This window comes from Lagenorhynchus albirostris, chromosome 18 (assembly GCF_949774975.1).
Source record: "Lagenorhynchus albirostris chromosome 18, mLagAlb1.1, whole genome shotgun sequence".
In the NCBI taxonomy this organism is placed as follows: Eukaryota; Metazoa; Chordata; class Mammalia; order Artiodactyla; family Delphinidae; genus Lagenorhynchus; species Lagenorhynchus albirostris.
The window spans coordinates 13,521,568-13,535,750 of NC_083112.1; positions in this window are offsets into that span (position 1 = coordinate 13,521,568).

Consider the following 14,183-nt stretch of genomic DNA (forward strand, 5'->3'; position numbering starts at 1 on the left):
ATATGTCAATATTCATATGGAGTAGCTTGGTTGTCTATGAGGACATGTGCCTGTAACAAGCCACCCACCATGAATGGTAGCTTGTCAGAGACATCCAGGGCCCAGAAGACCTATCTGACAGCTGCAGATGAGTGAGAAATTATCAAGAGTTTCCAGTTGGGTCATTGCGATATGATCTTTTTCTGTAACGTATATATCATTTCCCTTTTACTGCACAGACTATTCAGCTGCAAGGTCTTGTCATAAATAAACCTCGTTAAACTCCTTCTGACAGAAATTGAGATAACAAGGATATTTATTAAGTGATGTTTAGATGCAGTGTTTCCCCCAGCTAGCAATTCAGCTAAATGAATAATTCTGTTCTGTAAACACAAGTCCCTGTGTCTAGATGCATTGTTATTGTTTATATCAAACAGTGTTCATTAAGCACATCATCTTATTTATTTATATACTTATAGTTTTCTTTACTTCCTCCAAGTGAGTTTGTGCCTCCTGGAAGACTATACATTATAAAATCCCACCATTTCTTTGCCAGTTTATGAATATAAAAATTATCATGAGGGTCTTTATGCACTAGCACCTCTTGCAGAATAGTCGATAACCCTTTCAAATTCTCATGCAAAACAAGATTTTTAGAATAGGTCCTAGAGTCACACACAGTAGGGAGATCAGAGATACAATGCAAGAAACTATGATTGTCACAGAGCTCCTACTCAAAGCAGTCCCCACTTTACCCCAAATATTAATTTTTCTTGCTCTAAACTGCTGCAGAAGGTGAGAAATATTGAGTGTAAAGAACTATGGACCTTATTCATACCAACACTGAATGAAGGTGAACAGGTTAAATCTTTCACGTTCCTTTTTGTTAGGATGATGCCTTTGGGAATCTTAAATCAGGAATTTGACTCTAAAATAACAAGACAGTAACAACTTAATAAGCACCAGCAGCAGCAGTGAGTAGCGGCAGCTTCATCATTGCAATGAACATTATCATTGTAGCTTCTATTTAATAATAATCTCTAAAATGTTAGGCTGAGTCTTAACACTTTACATTCTCTTTAAACTTTAATTATATTTAATCAGCCCATTGGTTCCATAAAGTAAGTATTATTACCGCTATTCGAGGTTTGTTATTGATATAAAAATAGATACCTTAGATTACATTAGTAACAAAAGTCCATTCCAATATATAAAGCTATTCGGTTTAAAAGCAAATCTTTAACACCTTTACAGGAAATATATGAGGCAATTTGTGTATGGTTAGGGAGGGTTTTCTTGATTCAAATTTTAAAAGCATGTATCACAAAGGAATATTGTCTTCATCATGATGGAAAACAAAGACACTATAACACTTTTTTTTAATGCTATAAGCTGATGCAGAACTGATGTGACTCAACTTTTTCTTTCTTCATTCAATTATACTTTTGAATGTAGACCTCTCTCCAGTCTCTACAACAAAAGAGCAATCAAAGTTAAAGTTATTGTATTGGTCATCCATAAAACTGATATTCATTGTTCACCTTTGAAATGAAAAAAAAAGAAATAGAGAAATGAAATAATAAGGAAAAACATAATTAGAGTTACCTTGAAAATACTGAAATGTTTAAAAAGCTACCATCAGTGTCAGAGGACTCCTTAACCTCCACAGATCTTGGTCACAAAATAATAAGTTGTTTGGAATTTTTTACTAATTCTGTTTAAAATTTTTCTTTAAAAATTCATACTAAGCATCAAAAATTAATTACTACTGTTACAATAATGTATTTCAAAAAATTTTATTAGAAATATAATTTTGATATTGTTACAGAATGGATTATATATGCAAAGTTTCTAGTGTGTTTAAATAGCTTAATAACTATTTCTATTCAAAATAATAGGTAATATAAACTTGTCCAAGATAAATTATATTCTATACTAATATATTTTTGACAAATTTATCTATTCCTTAAAAATAATGGGGAATATAAGGCAGTTACCTATAAGTAAGAAAACAAATCTTTCTTCCAAAACAGAGTATACTTGACACAGTAAAACTAAAAATGTAACCTCAGCTTTTGCTCTGTAACTGAAAAAAGTAATTGAGAGAAAACACTGCTCACAAACTAATTATATACTTTTCTAAGATACCATTTATTAAAAACACAAGACCCATCTGGCTTAACATCTGCAAAATTCCTATAATTAAAAATGAAGAAAATAAACATAGTGGAAGTTATTCAAGGATTTTGTACACTTCACTAAATTTTGTTTTACATTTGACTGTAACAGAGGAATCTATAGGAATTATACTTTCTTGAAACCAAAGTTACAAAATTTTGTGATCAAAGTTTGAATACCTGATTTTTATTCCATCTACATTAACTTTTGGTTTCTTCTACTGTTTATTATAAACTTGATTGTATAATGAACTTCTTCATGTCTCTGTTGCCCTGATGAGTCAAACATGGCTAAAATCAGACGTTACTAGGTCCCCAACCACTGAACTGCCAAAGGGAACTATTTTAACTAACTGATTTCATCAATCACTAATTTATTCATTCATTTGAAATATACGTTCATTGACAAAAATATAACTTTCAGGTAATATTCTAGGTGCTGATATACAGCAATGGAGAAAACAGCAAGATCCCTGCTTATGTAAAGTTGTTTGATAATTCTTTTAAAGTTTTGGCCCTAAGCACGGAAAGAGAACTCAGACTCCAGGATTGTGCCAAACAAAACAGGGATTTCAGTCACTTCTTTCTGTCTCGCAGTAAAAAGATAAATGATTCTACTCCTAATTTTTCATTTAGGTCAAGCCATTAACTAGGCTAGAATAGTTAGAAAAGGGTGAGGTCACATTCTCAGGATTGCTAAAAGAATGAGAAGTAGACCAAAGGTTCTTTTCTGATCCTGGAACACTATATGGTGATCCAAGTGCATAGTTATGAATCCCACGTAGCATTTTTTCACTTTAAGTTTTAGTTTAAAGATGCTTATGCAGTTTTCATATATGCCAGGCAATATCCTAGGCACACAGAAAGTATTCACTCATTTAATCCTTCTGAAAACACCATAATGTACATATGACTATTATCAGACTTTTACATATTAATAAGACTCAGGTACAGAGAAATTTAAGCACTTTAGCTACGATCACACAGCTAGCAAGCGACAGAGCCAAGATTTGAATCTAAACACTTGAAATCCAGAATTCATGTTCTTGACACGTACAAATGCTGCCTTTCACATATGCAAGGAGTTATGTTAGCTGGGACCTTAAATAGACTTCATGTGAAATATCAGACTTTTTTTTTCTTTAGTTATTGGAAAAGAGTCAGTTGTTATAATACTTCAAAATATGCTAAACTGGTAAAGAGATACAATTTTGAGCAAAACTAATTCTGCAACTATACTGTCTCATTGAAAAAAAATTCATGTGATTTTTTCTTCTCCAAGCCATGGGGATATGTGTTTAGCAGTTTACTGAGTTTTAATGGGCCTTCAAAGGCTGTCAAAAACACATTATTTACTTTCAGAAAAGACAGAGTGGGGAACCTCTGCAAATAAAGGCAACAAAAACACTGAGAAAAAATTGTTAAAACCAACGCTTTGGAACTCTGAATATTAACCAATGATTTGCAACAATCTCAGGAACATTTATTCAAGAAAAGCTGCTGAACCTAGGTAAGAATGGCAGTTTATGTCATTTTAATTTGACCTATTCCTATCCCCAACTCCCCAACTTAGAGTTGCCTTGAAAACTGGTAGCCTTGCGACCCCTAAGCTGTGTAAACCAGCAGTATTGCAGACACCCGAGGGGGCAGATGAGTTTGGAGCTCCTAATGAAGCTTTTCCCAGAACGTCGTCAATGACCAATCTCACAGGTCCTTGGAAAAGCTCCATTTGCAGGATGTTTTTGTTATTTGACTTAATTTTGGAGCTTGTTCCATGAGAAACCCCATCTCCAGGAAACTGGTTGAAAAAAATCAAAGGCAATAGTTTACCACACAACTCTCTACGGCTGTAAATATGAGTTGGAACAAATAAGAGGTTGGGCAAAACATACAAGGAAGATCTGTGAAACAAGATATCCATAGGGAGTTTCGAAAAGCACTGACATATTCCTGGTGATCTAGAGGACAGTATATATATGCAGGACTATGCACATGCCAGGAATAGAGGATCTGAATCTACCACTGCTAGCTGACCTTGAGGTCCTGCATAAACAGAAAGAAAAGGCTACATCAGAGTTTTTAACTGCCTAAGAACAGAAGGTGTATCCCAACACAAAGAGCCCCTCAACAAAAGATGTAAGACTTAATGTTTCAAGGAATTAAATGAAACCTCTAATGAATCAATAGATGATCACTAACCTAAGTGAACACGCACTTAAGTAGCCGCACTCTACAAGGAATAGAAGACTTCAGATAATTATTCTGGGAAAGTCACTAAACAACATCATCAAAACTCTGGAGATGAAGAGAAATCTGATTGCCAGGATTTCCACACAATATTACCTAAAATGTCCAGTTTTCAACAAACAACAAAAATATGAGACAGCCAAAGAAAAAGGAAAAGAAAGAGCTACCCATGCACATGAATAAAAAAAAAAAGCAGTCAAAAGAAATTATCCCTGAGGGAGTCCAGAGATGTAAGATAAAGACTTTAAATAAGCTATTAAATAGATAAAGGAAATCACATCTAAAAAAGTTAAAGAAAAAATATAACAGTGATGTCTCACCAAGTAGATAATATCAATAAAGATAAATAGATATTAAAAAGAACCAAGTAGCAATTCTGGAGTTGAAAAATGCAATACTTGGAAAGAAAATTCACAAGGAGTGTTCAACAGCAGACCTGAGTTAGCAGAATAAACAATTGAGGACAAGTCAAATGAGAATAATCTGCCTAACAGAAAGAAAAAAAAAACAATGAACAAAAGTGAACAGGCCTCAGAGACATGTAGAACACTCTCAAGTGTACCAACATATACATAATATGAGTGCAAGAAAAGAGGAGATTGTGAAAGAGACAGAAATAATATTTGAAGAAAGTATAGCTGAAAACTTCTCAAATTTGATTAAAACAATTTAATCTACACATTCAAGAAGCTCAAATAATGCCAAGTAATATAAATTCAAGGAGTAATATAAACTCAAATAAAACAAAGTCAAAACAAGAATGTGTCTTGATCCACATCTAGACTCATCATAGTCAAACTGTCAAAATCCAAAGATAATCTTCAAAGCAGCAAGAGAAAAATGACATCTCATGTACAACAGAGCCTCAATAAGACTCAAAGCTGTCTTTTCATCAGAAAAAAATGGAGACCAAAAGGCTATGTGTTTAAGGAAATCTGTCAGATCACTGACTACTGAAGTAATGGAACAGAGATTTCAGTGGCAACACAATACAAGGAATACATTTTTGCAAAGATAGTTTAGAAAAGTCAATACACAACCTTTTTTAGAAAACTCAGTACACAAATGGATTACTGCAGTCCTTAACAATTAACAACAGGAAAACATAGTAGAGAGGAGAACCTGATTTCCAGAGTTACCACATAATATTATTCAAAATGTTCAGTTTCTAACAAAATATTATAAGGCACACAAAGAAACAAGATGGTATGGCCCATTCATGAGGGGAAAAAAACTGGCAGAATCCAAGACTGAAGAAATCCAGACATTGAACTCACTAAATAAAGACTTTAAAAAATTGTCTTAAATATACCCAAAAAACTAAAGGGAACCATAAAAAAAAAAGAACATGTATAAACAAATAGGGACTATCAATAAAGACATAGAAATTGTTACAAGAAACCAAATAAAAATTCTCAAGCTGAAAGAGCACTAACCAAAATGAAAAAAAAAAAAAAGTTACCAGAGTGATTCAATAACAGATTTGAGGAAATAGAAGAACGAATCAGTGAACCTGAAGATAGGACAGTTGAAATTATACTGTTGGAGGAGTAGCAAGAAAAAAATAGTGAAGGAAATGAAGAGAACCTAAGGGACCTATGGGACACTAACATTGTACCAACATACACATAATAGGATTCACAACAGGAAATAAGAGAAAGAGGTAGAAATAAAATTTGAAGAAATAATAGCCAAAAAACTTCCTAAATTTGATGAAATACATGAATCTACACAACTAAGAAGCTGAAGAACTCAAATTATAATAAACTAAAAGATGTCTAGACCAACACATATTCATAATCAAACTGTCTGAAACCAAAGCTAAAGAATCTTGCAAGCAGCAAGAGAGAAGTAAATTGCAATATACAAGGAATCTTTAATAAGATTAATGGCTGATTTCTCATTAAAAATGTGGAGGCTAAGGAAATTCCCTGACGGTCCAGGGGTTAGGACTCTGTGCTCTCACTGCTGAGGGCCCAGGTTCAATCCCTGGTCGGGGAACTATGATCCCACAAGTCGTGCAGCCAAAAAAAAAAAACAAAAAACAAAAACAATGAAAAATGTGGAGGCCAGAATGCACTGGGATGGCATATTTAAATGTTAAAAAAAAAAACCTGTCACATAAGAACTATATATCCAGAAAAACTGCCCTTCAAAAATGAAAGATAAATTAAAACATTCCCAGATAAACAACAATGGAGTGAGGTTGTCTCTGGTAGACCTGACCTAAAAGAAATGCTAAATGGAGTCCTTCGGGTTGAAGTGAAAGGATATTTGAGAGTCACTTGAAACCATTTGAAGAAATAAAGAACACTAGTGAAGGTAATGCATAGGTAAGTACAAGCATACCTCAATGATATTATGGGTTCAGTTCCAGACAACCACAATGAAGTCACACAAATTTTTTGTTCCCCAGTGCATATGAAAGTTACATTTACACTATACTATAGTGTATTAAGTGTACAATAGCATTGTGTCTGAAGAAAACAATGCACATAATTAAAAAATTTATTAGTAACAAATGCTAACCATCATCTGAGCCTTCAGTGGGTCATAGCAGTAACTCAAAGACGACTGATCACAGATCACTGTAACAAATACAGTGATAATAAAATGTATGAAATACTGAGATAATTATCAAAATGTGACACAGAGACATGAAGTGAGAAAATGCTGTTGGAAAAATGGTACTGATAGAATTGCTCAATGCATGCTTGCACAAACCGTCAATTTGTGAAAAACACAGTATCTGTGAAGCGTAATAAAACAAAGTACAGTAAAAAGAGGTAAGCCTGTATAAAATCCAGTGTTATTTTATTTTTTGGTTTATAACTCCACTTTTTATTTCCTACATGATTTAAAAGACAAATGCATCAAGCAATTATTTTTAATCTATATTAAAGGGAACACCATGCACAAATGTGGGTGAGGATTTGTTGAAATTGGAACTCATGTGCTGAGGGAATTTAAATGGTGTAGCTGTTATGGAAAACACTTTGGCAGTTCCTCAAAAGACTAAACAGAATTATCATATGATCCAGCAATTCTGTTATTAGCTATATATCCAAAGGAATTGAAAACAAAGTCTCAAACAGAAACTTGTATGCCAGTGTTAATAAGCGCATTATTCACAGAAACCAAAAGGTGGAAACAATCCAAATGTCCATGAACTGATGAATGGATAAACAATATGTGGTATATACATACAATGGAATATTACTCAGCCGTAAAAAGAATGAAGTTCTGATACATGCTATCACATGGAAGAGCCTTAAAGACATGATGTTAGTTGAAATAATCCAGACATAAAAGATAAATATTGTATGAATTGCTTATATGCATTACCTAGAATGAGCAAATTCATAGGGAGAGAATGTGGACGTTACCAGAGACTTAGCGGAGAAGTAGTGGGGAATTATTGCTTAATGGGTACAGAGTTTCTCTTAAGGTAATGAAAAAGTTTGGAAATAGATAGTGGTGATGTTTACACAACATTGTGAATATAATTAACGCTACAGAATTGTTCACTTAAAAATAGTTAAAATGGTAAATGTTATGTATATTTTAATGCAATAGAAAAAATACAAAAAAGCCCCTGCTTCCAACTCTTCTGAGCCTTTCCAGCATCATTCACTTAGTAATATTTAAGAGCTCTCCTTTCTGTCTTAAATAACTAAGGTTGCCCTTTAAAGTTATTTACATTTGTTTGACCTTTGTAGAAGATGAAATTATAATCTCCATCTTCTTATAAGCTTTCTCATACTTAAAGTGTATTGCAAATATCGACTCTCTCTCGTACAAAATCAGCACAAAATGTTCTAATCACTTCTAAACGTCCTGTATTTCAATCTTTTTCTTATATCAGGCTTTCTTTGTCAATGTTTGAACTTTTCCTGGTTTCTCTCAAGTTAGAGAAAAACTAGAAAATGCACTTCAGGTGGACTGTATCAAACACTAAATATATTGCAAAGCTGAATTTTTGCCTTATGAAAATCTGATATCTAACTTTAAAAAAAATAAGTGTATATGGCTTTTTCTTTTTTGTCTTTCACTTACAACTTCCAATTCTCATTTTGCTTTTTGTTTCCAATTTGCAGTACGTGTTTATTCTTGTTACTGCACAGAAGTAATCTCTGTAAAGTTCCATTCTGTAGCATCTAGTCACTCCTATGAACTGTCTTTTAATTTTTAATTCCATCAGGCTAAGTGCTGGCCACCTCCCTCAGTGTCTGCCACGAACTTAATGAAAATGCTCACTAATCCATCTCATAGGTCAGATTTGCCATTTACCTCTCAGGGCTCTGAGAGAAATTAATGAGATCATTGTTCTAGTGCTCTTTGGATACTGGCATTTTAGAAAAGCTATGCCAAAAGTCTCCAAAGATTTGTATTATGAACTTGTTCATGAAAGATAAATTTTATGATTTTTACTAAATGTTAAGAGATTTAGGTATTCAAAGGCATGGACTCAGCTTTTGGAAACTTGAAAGGCATTAGCTAAAATCAGAATACGCTTACTGATATAACTGTACAGATAATGTAACGGTTGATGGAGAATTTAAATCAAAATATCTATATGATATAAATATCTAAAAAACAAGTTTACCATATCATTTATCATATCGTGGGGAAAACAAAATGAAAATGATTCAAGAGGGATATTACTCATTTACTGTGTTTGAATAATACTCATTTTTATTGTAATAATATTATCTAATCATTCTTAGAAAGTTTTGAAAACACATATTAAGAAAATTATCCATAATTCACAACAGAGTTCTTCAACATTTTGCCATGTTCCCCTTGATTCTTTGGCTATATATGTATTTTTAATGATGCAGAATAAATGCTATATTTCTAGGAGTATGTGCTAATTCTAAAGGTATTATTTCATTACACCATACTACAGTATTTTATACTATATGGAAATATCAAAAGATAAACATAAAAATGAAATTAACCAAATTTCTACCACTGATAATATTTTGATATAATTCAAAAATATACTTTTTATGCATTTCAAAATTTTCAGTTCACTTTTTAACAGAACTGCCTATTTTAATAATTTTATTACATGAGAATGAATGTTCATCACATAAATATCAGGTAATAAAAATATGTAAAAGAAAAACTTTAAAAATCATGACTAACCCCATCAAGTAGAGACATCACCACTAATATTTTGGATTATAGTTACTCCTCATTTAGATATAAATGTGTATATCTGTATGGATGAATATAGATACACAGATATAGGCATAAGTTATAGACTGAATTTTGTGTCCTCCCAAAATTCATATGTTGTTACTAATTCCCGATGTAATGGGGAGGTGGGGCCTTTGGAAGGATATTAGGTTATGAGAATGGAGCCTTCATGAACCAGACTAGTGCCCTTATAAAGGAGGCCCCGGACAGCTTCCTTATTCCTTCCACCATACGAGGATACAGTGAAAAGACAACTGCCTGTGAACTAGGAAGCAGGTCCTCACGAGACACAGAACCTGCCAGCACCTTAATCATCTTAATTGTGTACTTCCCAGCCTCCAGAGCTGTGAGAAATAAATTTTTATCATTTATAAATCTTTCAGTTTATGGTATTTTTGTTACAGCAGCTGAATGGACCATACAACATAGGTAGATACACAGGTAGACATATAGATATACAGATATATGCATAGTGTTTTGCTTTTTTATTTCCGGTATGCGGGCCTCTCACTGTTGTGGCCTCTCCTGTTGCGGAGCGTAGGCTCTGGACGCGCAGGCTCAGCGGCCATGGCTCACGGGCCTAGCTGCTCCGCGGCATGTGGGATCTTCGCGGACCGGGGCACAAACCCGTGTCCCCTGCATCGGCAGGCGGACTCCCAACCACTGCGCCACCAGGGAAGCCCTGCATAGTGTTTTATAATCACGTTTATATATCAATAACTAAATACAATATAAAATATCATGCTTAAAGCCTGCGTAATATTCCAATACAGGGAATGTGGATGTGGAAAGACAATACATAAAATGTATAGGACATATGTTCTGATGTCAAAATGCCTGAATGATCTCATTACTCTACTGCTGACAACATGTCATGGGCTAGTTTTTGTAAAACCGTATCTGTAAAATGACAGAAAAGATAAAATCATAACAGAATGTATAGTACATCACGAGAATTAAATGAAAGTTTCCATATGATAAATATCTGATAGTATTTGCTCATTGTCATCAATTAGCATTTATTAAGTACTTATTAAGCGCGGTCTTGTTACGTGTATTATCCCTTATCTTCTGGCAACTCTGGAAGGTATGTATTACCATCATTTTACAGATAAGAAAGTTGTGTCTTAGATTAAGTAACTTGCATATTGTTATGCATACATCTATTAAGAAGAGTTGTGATTTAAATTAATACCAGGTACCTCATTTGTTCCCACTTAAGTAATTACTTTTTGTCACGTTTAGTCTAAAGGAGTTAACATCAGAATATAAGTTATTTACAGAGACTTAACAGAAATTCATCATCTGTGGGAATATATAACCATAATTGAACAAGATAAAGAATTAAAATGTACACTTTGATTAATAAGTTCTACAGAATGTGAAAAGGTGATGATTAAACTATTCCACCTGAGGTAATGGCAGATATGTTATATTTAGGGACACAAAGAAAGCTGGTCTTGCTAAGCATGGTGTTTATTTCCGGGAAAGTGTCTTTGTAGGGTCATATTGTTTCCAAAATGGTAACTGAGACTTAAGAGAACCATACCTCTGACTCTAGAATGACTGGATATTTTGAATGCCTTAAACACCAAAATTTATTCTGTAGAAAATCTGAGCATCAATCATGTTTTTCAATAAATAAATAGTATTAAAATGAATTGCATATTCATCTCTTTAAAGATATTATTCTATGCAATTTCTTTTAAAGATTAAATGAAAAAAAAGATTTTCTAAACATTGTATACCCAGGCCATATCAAATTCCCTGCCTTGAAATACATTTTGAGAAAAAGTACAATACACCAGTATTTCAAAATATTTCTGACCTTGAATGTATAAAACTTGAATGTTGACAAAATATAGATTTTCCACTACTTCTTTCTTACTGTTAAAATATATTTCATGGTGGGTTTCTTTGATTTGTTTTATTACCTTAATTAGACATTTCATAGTTCTCAACTGCAACAAATTTTTACTTAGAGTTTCTCAGGGGCTTATCCCAAGAGGGCACAGTGAGGAATCAAAAGAAGTATAAATGCTCAATCCTCAGAGAGAAAATAAAATAACGTTCTGCATACCAAACTCTGTGCTACAGAGACGCTTTCACATACAGAATCTTAGTTATTTTGCATATCAGTAAATGTTCTCATTTTAATTTATGTGTTAATTAAACGACCTGAGTCTATATAGTCAGTAAGAGTCAGGATTCAAACCTTATTTTAGTAGCCCACCTAAAGCTCTTTCCATACTTCTGTTATCATGCAAAGCATAGCATGCATATTACATGTATTACATCTACTAGCAGACACAGAAGATTCACATGTAAAGATTAGTAGCAGTATAAAGTAGTAATTGTTAAGAGCTGGGGCATAGTGATACAGAGGGTAACTGCTAATACGTAGCTGTATAAATGTTAAGATATATGTAACATACATTTTTTTCTGATTCCCATAATCCCATTTAATTTTGACCTCTCTTCCAACAACATCTCCAACCTCAGGGATGGGTCCGTAGTATAAAACTGTAATCAAGTTTATAGGCAATAAACAGAAGAATAATGGTTATATTGAAGGCTTAATACTATATTATTTACAGTATTTTTAGGATTCCAATTATGTTTTATAAAAAGATTAGCATGATTTTTAATTTAGTAATGAAAAGATTATGTGTATTACTTAATGGTACAATGAGTTTTATATTAATGGATGTGTTTAAATAAATAGTTTTATGTCACCAGTGATAAAATGTTGCCTGGAATAAACTTATTATTATTAATCCTCACAAAATTCTCCAAGATTAGGTTTTATAATCATTGTTATACAATTAGAATATTAAAACTGCAAAGGATTATGGAACTTGCCCATAGACACGTGTTGCTAATTTTCCTATTAGCCTAAGCGTCCAGGTCTCTGTGACAGGGCATCAGCTTCCAAAGGACTTGTTACCTATTTGTAAAAAGATACTCAAATTAAAAACTAATAATAAACAGTGAAAAGCTTATGTATGATTAGATGACCAGAGTCCTAGAATAGTCACTGTATTAATTTCCTATCTCTGTTGTAACAAATTACTACAACTCGTTATCTTAAAACAACGCAAATTTATTATCTTACAGTTCTGGAAGTCGGAAGTCCAAAATGATTTTATGGAAGGAAAATCAAGGTGTTGGTAGGGATGTATTGCTTCTGTAGGTTTAGATCTCAATCTATTTCTTTCCCTCTTCCAGCTTCTAGAGGCTTCTCATCGTCCTTGGTTCATGGTCCCCTTCCACCTTCAAACACGGCACTAGCCGGTCAAGTTTTTCCCATGTTACATCATTCTGACACTCCTTCTTCTGCCTCGAAGGACTCATGTGAGTACATGAAGCCCAGCCAGAGAATCCAGGATGTTCTCCTAATCTCTAGATCCTTAACTAGATCACATCTTCAAAGTGCCTTCTGCCTTGTTAAGTAACATTTTCACAGGTTCTGCAGATTTTGACATGAACATCTTCGGAGGTCATTACCCTGCCTACCACAGTCAGGAAAGGCTTTCTTGAAGAAAATGATATATAGAGTTTGAGCTTGAATGTTAGAGTTTGGATCAGCGCAGTATAATCTGAGGAAACACTGTAAGACAAGATATGGTGAGAGATTGTTTATAGTGGCCCATGTGTAGAGCCAAGACTACTGTATCATTCACTAACTAGTTTCGTGATTTCAGTTAAGTCACATAAACTTTCAGGGTCTCCATTTTTTCAAGTATGAAATGAAGTTATTGGGCTACGTGAGTGCTATAGCACTCTTTTACCAACCACGTAATACATATACACATTTTTAACTTTTATCATATAATCATATATAATGACTATATTTTTTAAATTGAAGTATAATTGACGTATACATTATTTTAGTTTCAGTTTACAACACAATGATTTGATATTTGTATATATTGCAAAATATTCGCCACAATAAGTCTAGTTAACATTCATCAAAATACACAGCTACAAAAATCTTTTTAATGAAAATTAAATGAGTGCATTTTTAAAAGGTCGATTGGTTGTTAAGTTCAAACAATATTTATCAAGCCTCTGGAAGGTGCATGGCAGTGTCTAAGCACGGGATAGTCATTGTACACCTTTTTAGCTTAATCAAAGCCTTACATTTCTCTTTTGATAGGGTCATGCATTTTTATTTTCCACCTGACTCATTCTGAAACAAAATGAAAAATTATGTTGTATGTTTGCTTTTCTTTCTTCTTCCATAGCTGCTAATTTTATGGCACTTTTATTCAGTCTCTCATAACTTTTTCATTTAATTAAATTCTTACAAAAATATATTACTTTCAATACTTCAGGTTTGTCAAAAGGAAAGGGAAAGTTATACAGACTCATTATGCATTGTTTATATTTATTAGTACTTTCTAGGATTATTTGTCATCTTTCCGAGATTTATTGTGCTATTCTCTTTATGTCATACCATTCCTTCATGTGAAATAATTCCCACACCAGAGCTTACTTCATAAAAGCAAATGGACATCGTGATCTAAATTCAATATCAGCTCCCAGACTTGCCACAAGGCTTGCATTTCTACT